This window comes from Melanotaenia boesemani, chromosome 6 (genome assembly GCF_017639745.1).
Source record: "Melanotaenia boesemani isolate fMelBoe1 chromosome 6, fMelBoe1.pri, whole genome shotgun sequence".
Taxonomy (NCBI): Eukaryota; Metazoa; Chordata; class Actinopteri; order Atheriniformes; family Melanotaeniidae; genus Melanotaenia; species Melanotaenia boesemani.
This window is the reverse complement of record NC_055687.1, coordinates 540,311-553,257: the sequence shown is the minus strand read 5'-3', so window position 1 is coordinate 553,257 and position 12,947 is coordinate 540,311. Positions and strand designations below refer to the sequence as shown.

At 51.4% G+C, this 12,947-nt stretch overlaps 1 protein-coding gene and 1 long non-coding RNA gene across 2 annotated transcripts in view; one reads left to right on the top strand and one right to left on the bottom strand.

Annotated features, from left to right (window-relative positions):
• The window catches only part of LOC121641538 (tetratricopeptide repeat protein 24), a 35,858-nt gene that overhangs the window by 7,429 nt on the left and 15,482 nt on the right, over nucleotides 1-12,947 (top strand). The gene's annotated exons all lie outside the window — the stretch shown is intronic.
• On the bottom strand, nucleotides 9,438-10,164 carry LOC121641570. The gene is made up of 2 exons (XR_006010719.1): nucleotides 9,587-10,164; nucleotides 9,438-9,510 (listed from the first exon to the last, which is right to left on the bottom strand). It is a non-coding gene; the product is annotated as an uncharacterized LOC121641570 (long non-coding RNA).

Genomic DNA, 12,947 nt, shown 5'->3' with positions numbered 1-12,947 from the left:
TCTCGTATAAGTACCCCAGATGACTCTTCAGTCTTCGCTGGATTGTACTACTGCCTGTGGTAACCAGCCGTGAACTAAGTCTTGTCGCTATCGTATTGCTTATTGTTTACTCACCTGTATTCTCTCTCCCCAAGAACCCGACCCGGAAAACCACGGTCCACTCGAGGAATCCTGTCTGCCCGCTCCAGCCCGTCCTTCAGCCATCACATCTCCATAACCATTGTTTATCATAATAAATCATTCACTTGTTCTCTCGTCCTCGCTCTCGTTTCCTTGGATCCACAACACCAGCCGTGACAGAACAATCCAGCCAACAAATGGATCCATCGAAACAAGCCACGCCAGACGCCGGAAAAACAGACCCCAACAGCGAACTCTTTTTTGCCGTATCCTCACAAGGACAACTACTTGGCCAACACTCTCAGGTACTCCGATCCCTCGGAGACAGCCAGAATGCATTACAAACCCAGCTACATGATGTCACTAGCAAAATGACTGCCATACTTGATCGTTTGTCTCAGCTCTCTACTCCTCTAGCCGCACCGCCTGTCTCTGCGCCATCTCTGCCCGTTCCCGTCCGAGAAGTTCACATTCCAGATCCCCGACCCTTCGCCGGAGATCTGGGGAAGTGCCGGGGTTTTCTCCTCCAGTGTTCGTTGATCTTTGATCAAAAACCAAGCACCTACACATCTGACAGATCGAAGGTATCTTTCATTATAGGTCTTCTGACTTCAAGAGCTCTTACGTGGGCGGAAGCATTCCTGGAAACCACGCCCCTACACAGTTTAACTTACCGGTTCTTCACACAGGAATTGCTGAAAGTATTTGACGGTCCAGTTCGAGGCCGCGAAGCCGCCAAGCGTCTCATGTCCCTGAGACAAGGAACTTTGAGTGTGGCTGAATTTTCAGTGGAGTTTCGGACCCTGGCCGCCGATTCAAAATGGAATTCTGAAGCACTAATTGATCATTTCTTGAACTGTTTAACAGGGACTCTTAAAGACGAGCTGGCGACTCGGGATCTTCCGGAAACTCTCGACGCCTTAATCGACCTGGCCATCCGATTGGATAACCGCCTCCGGGAGAGGCACCGAGACCGCAGGGGTTCCTACACGGTTCAGTCCCCAGCGGTAGACCCGACCCCGCCAGCCTGGCCATCCTTGGACTCCTCCTCTGCTTCCGGCGTCGAGCCGATGCAGGTGGGGCGGGCGCACCTTACTCCATCAGAATGACAAAAATGGCTGCAAGCAGGAGAATGCCTCTACTGTGGTGGATTGGGACACTTCCGTGCCGCCTGTCCCGTTCGCCCAAAAGATCCGGCCCGTCAGTTAAGGTCGGGATTCTGACGGGCCAGACCCAGACCAAGACTCAAATCCCGGCAACCATCACTTTTTTGGATCAAACCCTCACCGTACCGGCTCTGATCGACTCAGGCGCAGAAGACAGCTTTTTGGACGCCCGTCTGGCGGAAGAAGCACAGATCCCACGGATACCACTGCCCCGACCCATAACTGCTAATGCCCTGGACGGCAGAACCATCGCCCAGGTAACCCACACCACTGCACCCATTAAATTAAAGCTTTCCGGCAATCATACTGAACTTATTGAGTTTAAGTTGATTTCAGCACCAGATTGCCCCCTGGTTCTTGGTCACCCCTGGCTGTCACTCCAGAACCCCCCACATTAAGTGGCCACAACAGGCACTGACGACCTTACGGCTACAGCTCCGGCTGGCCGCTTCGACAATAGAGGCACGGAACACAGCCCATTCGGACTCAATGTCTCCCACCTCACCCGGGACATTGTTAAAGCTCTGCCGGAGATGGGAGTTGAAGCTCTTTCTGACAGGGGACTCTGCCAGACATTCCCAGCAGACCCTCACAACACGCTTGGGTCTGCCAGGCCTGACCGGCATCCTCCCCCACCATCTGAGCCAACTCACCACCAGGTGGTGATCAGTTGACAGCTCCACCCCTCTCTTCACCCGAGTGTCCAGAACATGCAGCCGCAAATCCAACAACACGACTGCAAAGTCGATCATCGAACTGCGACCTAGAATGTCCTGGTGCCAAGTGCACATGTGGACACTCTTATGTCTGAACAAGGTGTTCATTATGGACAGTCCATGACGAGCACAGAAGTCCAACAACAAAACACCACTCGGATTTAGATTAGCAGAACGAGGGAGTCCCCGGAAGGGGTGCTCTCCAACACCCCCTCCAAGGACTCCAAATGAGTGGGTACTCTGAACTGCTATTTGGTGCATGAGCACAAACAACTGTCAGGACCCATCCCCCCACCTGAAGGCGGAGGGAGGCTCCCCTTTCATCCACCGGGGTAAACCCCAACGTACAGGCGCCAAGTCTGGGGGCAATGAGCATGTCCACACCTGCTTGGCACCCCCTAACCCTAACTCCAGAATGGAAGAGGGTCCAGCCCCTCTCAAGGACAGTGGTTCCAGAGCCCAAGCCGTGCGTCGAGGTGAGTCCATTTATATTTAGCTGGAACCGCTCAAACTTGCTCACCAGCTCAGGCTCCTTCTCCGCCAGAGAGGTGACATTCCACTTCCCTAGAGCTAGCTTCTGCAGCCGAGGATCAGACCGCCAGGGTCCCCGCCTCTGGCAGCCACCCAGCTCACACTGCACCCGACCCCTATGGCCCCTCCTGCAGGTGGTGAGCCCACGGGAGGGGAGACCCATGTCACCCTTTCGGGCTGAGCCCGACCCGGCCTCATGAGCAAAGGCCCAGCCACCAAGCACTCGCCTCTGTGCCCCACCTCCAGGCCTGGCTCCAGAGGGGGTCCCAGGTGACCCACGTCTGGGCAAGGGAAACCTTGGTCCTTGCTTTCTCCTCATCATAGGGGTGATTTGAGCCGCACTTTGTCTGGTCCCTCCTCTAGACACCTGTTTGCCATGGGTGACCCTACCAGGGGCATGAGCCCCCAACAACATAGCTGCTAGGATCATGAGGACGCACAAACCCCTCCACCACAATAAGGTGGCGGCTCAGGGAGGAGTGCTTAGTTGATGTTGATGCTTTTAAAACACTGATTTTGATGGCTGAGCTGATGAATGGCATGTCAGAGATAACCAGATCCTCACACAAGGCTTGCTCTAGATCTAACCATGGTTCATCCAGACCACAAGGTTAGGCCATTTGGAGATATACTGCAGCTTGTTAGCTAGGAAATAGTGATTAAAGTTGGGTATGTCTGTTGTAGAAAAATTACCAAGAGTCTGGAATGAGTAAAAGTATATAAGGTTTATTTACAGAAGAAGTATTGAATAAAGAATTACTTGCAAGTAATGAGAGTGGTCGTTCCGAAGTCGGGAGAGACTCTGGGGATTCATCAGAGAAAATAAGTGGCGCCACTTTCTTCCAGTTTTCAGACAAAGCCCACATACCACAACTGTCATGGGTTCCCACACGTTGGGGCTTCCTCCGCCCCTCTTCCCTTATATGGATATGAGGCGGATCCTATGATTAAGGCTGCGCAGCTGAGGAGAATCGGGCTCATCATGTCACCTGCATAAAGATTCCTGGCTGACCTTCAGTCTTCGCTGGATCGTTGCTACTACTAGTGCACCCTGCCTGGAAACTGCAGCTGACTCACACGGACCCTGTCTGCCCACTCTCCGCCTCATCCTGTCTGCCTGCTCTCCTCCTCGACCTACAAGGAACCCATCCGACCTGTCACCACTTGTCTCAATAAACTACTCACTGAATTCCTACCAAGATCTCTCTTCCTTGGGTCCTAGCTTCAACCTTGACAGAACGATCCAGCCAACAACATGGACCCATTGGAACAACAACCAGAAAACCAGACTCGGGCAGTGAGTTATTTTTTGCGGTTTCATCACAAGGAAACCTTCTTGGACAACACTCTCAGGTACTCCGTTCCCTCAATGATAGCCAGCAAGCATTGCAAACCCAGCTAAATGACGTCACCACCAAAATGACAACCATGCTTAACCAATTATCCCAGCTCTCCGCTCCCATAGCTTCACCGTCTCCAATCCATGAAGTCCATATTCCGGATCCCAAGCCATTCACTGGGGAGTTGGGTAAATGCAGAGGGTTCCTCCTACAATGTTCTCTTGTGTTCGATCAGAAACCAGTCACCTATGCCACTGACCGGTCTAAGGTTTCTTTCATTATTGGTCTGCTAGCCTCCAGAGCGCTTACTTTGGCAGAAGCCTATTTAGAAACCACGCTGCTACACACCCTGACCTACAAAGAGTTTACAAACGAGCTAAAGAAGGTTTTCGATGACCCAGTGCGAGGTCGGGAGTCGGCCAAATGGCTCATGACATTAAAACAGGGGGCTTCGAGTGTGGCTGAATTTTCTGTAGAGTTCCGGACACTAGCAGCAGACTCTAGATGGAACTGCAGCTTTAATTGACCATTTTTTGAATTGTTTGTCAGAAACCCTGAAAGATGAGCTGGCAACTCGGGATCTTCCGGGGACCCTGGATGAACTGATCGACCTGGCAGTCAGACTGGACAACCGTCTCTGGGAGAGGCGCCGGGACCGTAGGGGGCCCTATTCAGTTCCAGCTCTGGGAGAAGTCTCGAATCCTTCACTCCGACCTCCCACGGACTCCTCTCCTGCATCTTTCTCCACTGAGGAGCCCATGCAGGTGGGACGGGCACATCTAGCCCAGGCTGAACGCCAGAGATAGCTGCAGGCGGGTGAGTGCTTATATTGTGGAGAATCAGGACATTTCCGTGTCACTTGCCCAGTCCGCCCAAAAGACAGGGCCTGTCAGTAAGGATCGGGGTTCTGACGGGTCAAACGGATAAAAAGACTACAAACCCGACCAAAACTCAGATTACTGCTTTAATAACCTGTTCTGATCAAGCCTTCACAGTTCCGGCGTTGATTGATTCCGGGGCTGAAGACAGCTTCCTCGATATCGGTTTGGCGGAGAAAGCTCGGATAGCGCAGGTACTGCTGCCCCGTCCCATGACCGCCAACGCCTTGGATGGCCGACTTATGGCCCAGGTAACGCACACTACTATTCCTGTCAGACTACAACTCTCCGGAAACCATTCAGAACTGATTGAGTTCAAGTTAATAAATGCACCAGACTCCCCCCTGGTTCTTGGACACCCCTGGCTGTCTCGCCACAATCCACACATTAACTGGGAAACTGGAACTATATCCGACTGGAGTGTGAGGTGCCACCAGTCATGTTTACGATCTGCTTGCCTTCCACTAGATCTACAGAGAGCGTGGAGAAGACTCCGGATCTGTCTACTGTTCCGACTGAATACCACGGGCTGGCAGAGGTTTTCTGTAAACACAAGGCCACATCTTTACCACCTCACAGGCCGTACGATATTGCCATCGACATATTACCAGGGGCCTCCTTACCCAACAGTCGGCTCTACAATATCTCCAGACCTGAGAGAGAGGCTCTCCACAAGTATATACAGGAATCTTTGGATGCCGGCATAATAAGACCGTCTTCTTCCCCTCTAGCATCGTGTTTTTTCTTCATTTCCAAGAAGGATACCACCCTGCGGCCCTGTGTCGACTACCGAAATTTGAATAAAATAACTGTTCGTAACAAGTATCCCCTGCCTCTTATTGACTCTGCTTTTGATGGTCTTTTAGGTTCCACTGTTTTCACTAAACTGGATCTCCGCAATGCGTATTACCTAGTCCGAGTCAGAGAGGGGGACGAGTGGAAAACTGCATTCAAAACCCCTCTGGGGCATTACGAGTACTTGGTCATGCCGTTTGGACTAACTAACGCCCCAGCAGTGTTTCAGGCACTGATTAACGACATTCTCCGTGATTTTCTGAACCAGTTTGTGTTTGTTTATCTAGGTGACATTCTTATCTATTCCCAGAACCTGTCTGAACACAAGTCTCACGTTCGGCAAGTGCTGCAAAGGCTTTTGGAAAATAGACTCTATGTTAAAGCAGAAAAGTGCCAGTTTCATTCCACAACCATCAGTTTCCTGGGGTACATTTTCCTGAGCGGGCAGATGAAGGCTGATCCGGAGAAAGTAGGAGCGGTTCTGGAATGGCCCAGACCAGACACCGTAAAACAGTTGCAATGCTTTTTAGGTTTTGCCAATTTCTACCACCGGTTTATCAGGAACTTCAGCCAGGTTGCGGCGCCGCTCACTAAACTTACGTCCCCCAAGACTCCTTTTCAATGGTCGGAGTGCGCTGAAGGGGCTTTCCATGAACTGAAGACCCGGTTTGCCTCCGCACCGGTGCTCACTCACCCCGACCCGTCCCGTCAGTTTGTTGTGGAAGTGGATGCCTCTGAGACGGGGGTGGGGGCTGTTCTGTCCCAACGGTCTGAACAGTCGGGTGAGCTTCACCCCTGTGCGTTCTTCTCCCGGCGTCTTTCCCCGGCGGAGAGGAACTATGATGTGGGCGAGCGGGAGTTGTTGGCTGTGAAACTAGCACTGGAGGAATGGCGTCACTGGCTGGAGGGGATAGCACAGCCGTTCATCGTTTGGACCGACCACCAGAATCTGGAGTACATACAGACAGCCAAGCGACTGAACTCCCGGCAGGCCAGGTGGGCTTTGTTTTTTGGACCTTTTAACTTCTCCATTACTTTCAGACCAGGTTCTAAAAACATCAAGCCGGACGCCTTGTCCCGACAGTTCAGCCCTGAAGGACCTACTACAGATCCAGAGCCCATCCTGCCTGCTTCATGTCTGGTGGCCGCTGTCACCTGGGAGGTTGAACAGAACGTCAGCAAAGCGCAACGCACGCATCCAGATCCAGGTACCGGTCCTCCTAACAGGTTGTTTGTTCCTGACCCTGTCCACTCCCAGGTGATCCAGTGGGGGCACGCCTCCCGAGTGGCCTGTCATCCTGGCGTGGCTCGTACTACGTCACTCATCCGGAGGCGCTTCTGGTGGCATACGCTGGAAAAAGACATCAGGGAATATGTGGCAGCCTGCCCCGTCTGTGCGCGACGGAAGACATCCTCTCGGGCTCCCGCTGGTCTTCTCAGTCCTCTTCCCGTCCCCGGGAGGCCCTGGTCCCATATTGCCCTGGATTTTGTTACCGGTTTGCCGCCTTCTGATGGTAACACCACCATCCTTACTGTAGTCGACAGGTTCTCTAAAGCTGCTCACTTTGTTGCCTTGCCAAAGCTGCCCACTGCATTGGAAACGGCTGAGATTATTTCCCAACAGGTTTTTCGGCTTCATGGGATCCCTGCGGACATAGTCTCGGACCGAGGGCCTCAATTCGTGTCCCGGGTGTGGAAAGCTTTCTGTGATGCCCTGGGTGCGACGGTCAGCCTCAGTTCGGGTTTTCACCCCCAAACCAACGGTCAAGCTGAAAGGTTGAACCAGGAATTGGAATCCGCTCTGCGCTGTGTGGCTGTTGCTAATCCTTCTGCCTGGAGCAGTCATTTATGCTGGGTGGAGTATGCGCATAACTCCCACGTCTCTGCGGCGACAGGCCTCTCCCCCTTTGAGGCGTCACTGGGCTACCAGCCTCCGCTTTTCCCGGATCAGGAAGCTGAGCATGCGGTACCATCTGTCCAACGCCATCTGGATCGGTGCGGCCGGTTATGGAGAGCAACTAAGGCAGCATTGGTGCGGACAGCCGACAGCAACCACCAGTGGGCTGATCGTTGCCGGACCCCTGCTCCTGTGTATGCCCTGGGACAGAAGGTCTGGCTGTCTTCTAAAAACATCACTTTGCGGACAGATTCCCGCAAGCTGTCCCCCTGGTTCCTTGGCCCCTTTGAGATCCTGGAGGTCATCAATCCCACCGTGGTCAAGCTTCGGCTGCCGAGGTCTATGAGGGTCCATCCATCGTTCCATGTCTCTCAGCTGAAGCCGTTTTCCTCCAGTCCCTTGGTCCCTCCTTCCAGGCCCCCTCCGCCCCCCTGGGTCGTGGATGGCGGTCCGGCTTTCTCGGTCCGTCGCCTCCTGGACGTTCGCCGTCGTGGCCGGGGTCTTCAGTATGTGGTGGACTGGGAGGGCTATGGCCCTGAAGAACTCTCCTGGGTCCCTCGGTCCTTCATTTTGGATCCGCGTCTCGTTCGGGCTTTCCATCGGGCCCGTGCGGTTGGGTCGCCTGGGGGCTCCCCTTGAGGGGGGGTACTGTCATGGGTTCCCACACGTTGAGGCTTCCTCTGCCCCTTTTCCCTTATATGGATATGAGGCGGATCCTATGATTAAGGCTGCGCAGCTGAGGAGAATCGGGCTCATCATGTCACCTCCATAAAGATTCCTGGCTGACCTTCAGTCTTCGCTGCATCGTTGCTACTACTAGTGCACCCTGCCTGGAAACTGCAGCTGACTCACACGGACCCTGTCTGCCCGCTCTCCGCCTCATCCTGTCTGCCTGTTCTCCGCCTCGACCTACAAGGAACCCATCCGACCTGTCACCACTTGTCTCAATAAACTACTCACTGAATTCCTACCAAGATCTCTCTTCCTTGGGTCCTAGCTTCAACCTTGACAGAAATAAGCTGATATCCCAAACAACTATTGCTATCTAGCAGGTCGAAAACCAGTCTCAACTCTGCCATATCAGAGCTCTGGGAAGAAAGTGGTCAGTCTGACCTCACACACACACACACACATATGAAAACTGTAACTTCAGTATTCTGTAGAATGAGAACACACAATATGAAAATGTAAAAGTGAATGGATTAACAATAATAAATAAATAAAGAAAACTGAATATACATGTGATTATTATATGAGTATATATGAGTGATTACCATATGCAGCAAAATTTCTTTCACAATGTCCAATCCGCCTCTATCTTTAGTCTGTTGTAAAGTTTTTAGACTGATACATGATGGCTTGTTTTTCCATGAAAATTTAGATATATGTGAGTCCAGCGACTTAAACCAGCTGGAGGATGGTTTAGTGCAGGCATGTCAAACTGGTCCAGCAAAGGGCCGTGTGGCTGCAGGTTTTTGTTCCAGCCAGCCAAGAGCACACAGTTTGACCAATCAGCTGTCTGAAGACTGAGATCAGTTGATTGAATCAGTCAAATCTGGTGTGCTGCTGCTTGGTTGGAACAAAAACCTGCAGCCACATGGCCCTTTGCTGGACCAGTTTGACATATGTGGTTTAGTGGGTATCATTGAAAACAGGTAGTTTACTTTAGATAGAACCATCATTTTAACTGTGGCAATCCTCCCCATGAGTGATATGGGTAAGCGCCTCCACCGTGAGAGATCATCCTCTATTGCTTTAAGTAGCTGGACATAATTTAGCTTTGTTAGTTCTGATAACCTGGGGGAAATGTTTATGGCTAGATATCTAATGTTTCCAGACTGTATTGTAGTATTGCGTGTGTTTTGTAGGTCACAGTTAATGGGAATAACTAGTCTTAGACCAGTTAATAGTGTAGTCAGATTTCGATGAGAATGTGTTAATAAGTGTATGTCACAAACCCAGAGATTGGACTCAATAAAATCAGTAATCCAGGGATAGGTATAGTAGTTTTATTGAACAATGTGAACATGAAAAGACGTGAAATTCGGTCACTCTCGGTCAGCTCCTCTGTGGGGGTATGAGAACAGGTGTTAGGAGGCAGGAAGTCTGTGGCTATGATGCAGGATAATATAACTCCACGTACCAGGTGCTGTTGTGCATCCAGTGTAAGTTGGTGAGTGAGAACTGGGCAGGACCGGAGAAACCTGGAGGGATTCCGCTGGATGGGGTTGACAACTGCTGAATAGAGAGAAGGTTAGAGAAGATATCACTGGCGGAGACCAGGGAATCCGAATGGTGGAAGGCAGAGGCGGGTGCTTCCGAGTTTCTCCGTCGGGGCAGAGAAGTAAAGTCCGTTATCCAGAATCCAAATCCAGAGATCAGTCCAGAGGTCAGTAATCCAGGAATCCAATAAACAAACAAGACAGAGTTACCAGTCAGGGGGCAGGCAGAGACGAAAATCCAGGTCAGAATAACAAGGTCAATGGCAGGCAGGCAGACAGAAGAACAAAGGCTGGATACGTGCAGGGAAGAACCAAGACAATCTGGTGGAGAGAAGTTGTCACAAACAGGTATTTAAAGAGCACCGCGCAGGTGAAGCGCATCATTAATCAGAGAGTGTGGAAGGAGGGTGCGTTCAGGGCAGCTGGGAAGGCCGAACCTCACTAGAAGAATCATGACAGTGTGATTGTCTGGGGGAGAGATGTGGGTGAGTTCTGGAGGAAAAGTAATACATCATCAGCATAAAGATTTATCTTATGTTCTATATTGTTGGCACCGATTCCTTTAATCTCTTTATTTTGTCTTATGGCAGCAGCTAGGGGTTCAATAAAAATAGCAAAGAGTGATGGAGAAAGCGGGCAGCCCTGTCTGGTTCCTCTCTGCAAACAGAAGCTTGAAGAAGTTTGATCACTGGTCTTCACACATGCATTTGGGTTGTTATATAATATTTTATCCAATCTATGAAAAATGCTTTTTCTGCGTCTAAAGAAATGACTGTGGATTCCAGATTATTTAGAGTAGAATAATCTATGATGTTAATTAATCTACGCATGTTTGTAGAGGAATGTCTACCTTTAGACATTCTAGACCTGAACCATCTGGACCTGGGTCATCATGATCTGGGTCACCTGGACATGGACCATCTGGACCTGGACCATCTGGATCTGGACCTGAACCATCTGGATCTGGACCATCTAGAACTAGACCATCTGAACTTAGGTCATCTGGACCTGGGTCATCTGGAGCTGGACCTGGACCATCAGGACATGGACCATCTGGACCTGGACCATCTGGAACTGGAACATCTGGACATGGAACATCTGGACCTAGGACATCGTGACGTGGGTCTTCTGGACAAGGACCATCTGGACTTTGACCATCTGGACCTGGGTCATCTGGACCTGGACCATCTGGACCTGGACTATCCGGAACTGAATCATGTAGTCCTGGACCTTCTGCACCTGTATAATCTGGTCCTGGACCATCTGGACATGGATCATCTGGACCTAGACCATCTGGAACTGGACCATCTGGGCCTGGACTATCTGGAATTGGATCATCTAGTCCTGGATCATCTGGACCTGGACCATCTGGACCTGAACAATCTGGACCTGGGTCATCTGGAAATCAACCATCTGGTCCTGGACCATCTGGACATGGACCATTTGGACCTGGACCATCTGGACCTGGACCATCTGTACATGGATAATCTTGAACTGGACCATCTGGAACTAGATAATCTGGTCCTGGACCATCTGGACCTGGGCCATCTGGACATGGACCATCTTGATCTGGACCATCTGGACCTGGACCATCTGGATCTGGACCATATGGACATGGACCATCTGGACATGGACCATCTGTACATGGACAATCTCGAATTGGACCATCTGGACCTGAACCATCAGGACCTAGGACATCGTGACCTGGATCTTCTGGACACGGACCATCTGGACTTGGACCATCTGGACCTGGGTCATCTGGACCTGGACCATCTGGACCTGGACTATCCGGAACTGGATCATGTAGTCCTGGACCATCTGGACCTGGACCATCTGGACATGGATCATCTGGACCTAGACCATCTGGAACTGGACCATCTGGGCCTGGACTATCTGGAATTGGATCATCTAGTCCTGGATCATCTGGACCTGAACAATCTGGACCTGGGTCATCTGGAAATTAACCATCTGGTCCTGGACCATCTGGACATGGACCATCTGGACCTGGACCATCTGTACATGGATAATCTCGGACTGGACCATCTGGAACTAGATAATCTGGTCCTGGACCATCTGGACATGGACCATCTGGACATGGACCATCTGGATCTGGGCCATCTGGACATAGACCATCTGTACATGGACAATCTGGACCTGGGTTATCTGGACATGAACCATCTGGACATGGACCATCTGGACCTGGGTCATCTGGGTCTGAACCACTTGGATCTGGACGATCTGGAAATAGACCATCTGGAACTAGATAATCTGGAACTGGAACATCTGGACATGGACCATCTGGAACTAGACCATCTGGAACTTAGGTAATCTGGACCTGGGTCATCTGGAGCTGGACCAGGACCATCAGGACATGGACCATCTGGACCTGGACCATATGGACCTTGGTCATCTGGACATGGACCATCGGTACCTGGACCATCTGGATCTGGACCACCTGGATCTGGACCATGTGGACATGGACCATCTGGACCTGGACCATCTGGACATGGAACATCTGGGTCTGAACCATCTGGATCTGGACGATCTGGAAATGGACCATCTGGAATTGGACCATCTGGACCTGGACCATCTGGAACTAGACCATCTGGACTTAGGTCATCTGGACCTGAACCATCTGGGCCTGGGTCATCTGGACATGGACCATCGATACCTTGACCATCTGGATCTGGACCACCTGGACCTGGACCATGTGGACATGGACCATCTGGACCTGGACCATCTGGACATGGAACATCTAGGTCTGAACCATCTGGATCTGGACGATCTGGAAAGGGACCATCTGGAACTGGACCATCTGGACCTGGACCTGGACCATCTAGAACTAGACCATCTGGACTTAGGTCATCTGGACCTGAACCATCTGGCCCTGGGTCATCTTGACCTGGATCATCTGGACCTGGACTATCTGGTCCTAGATCATCTGGAACTAGACCTTCTGGACTTAGGTCATCTGGACCTGAACCATCTGGGCCTGGGTCATCGTGACCTGGACTATCCGGAACTGGATCATGTAGTCCTGGACCTTCTGCACCTGTATAATCTGGTCCTGGACCATCTGGACCTGGACCATCTGGACATGGATCATCTGGACCTAGACCATCTGGAACTGGACCATCTGGGCCTGGACTATCTGGAATTGGATCATCTAGTCCTGGATCATCTGGACCTGGACCATCTGGACCTGAACAATCTGGACCTGGGTCATCTGGAAATGAACCATCTGGTCCTGGACCATCTGGACATGGACCATTTGGAACTGGA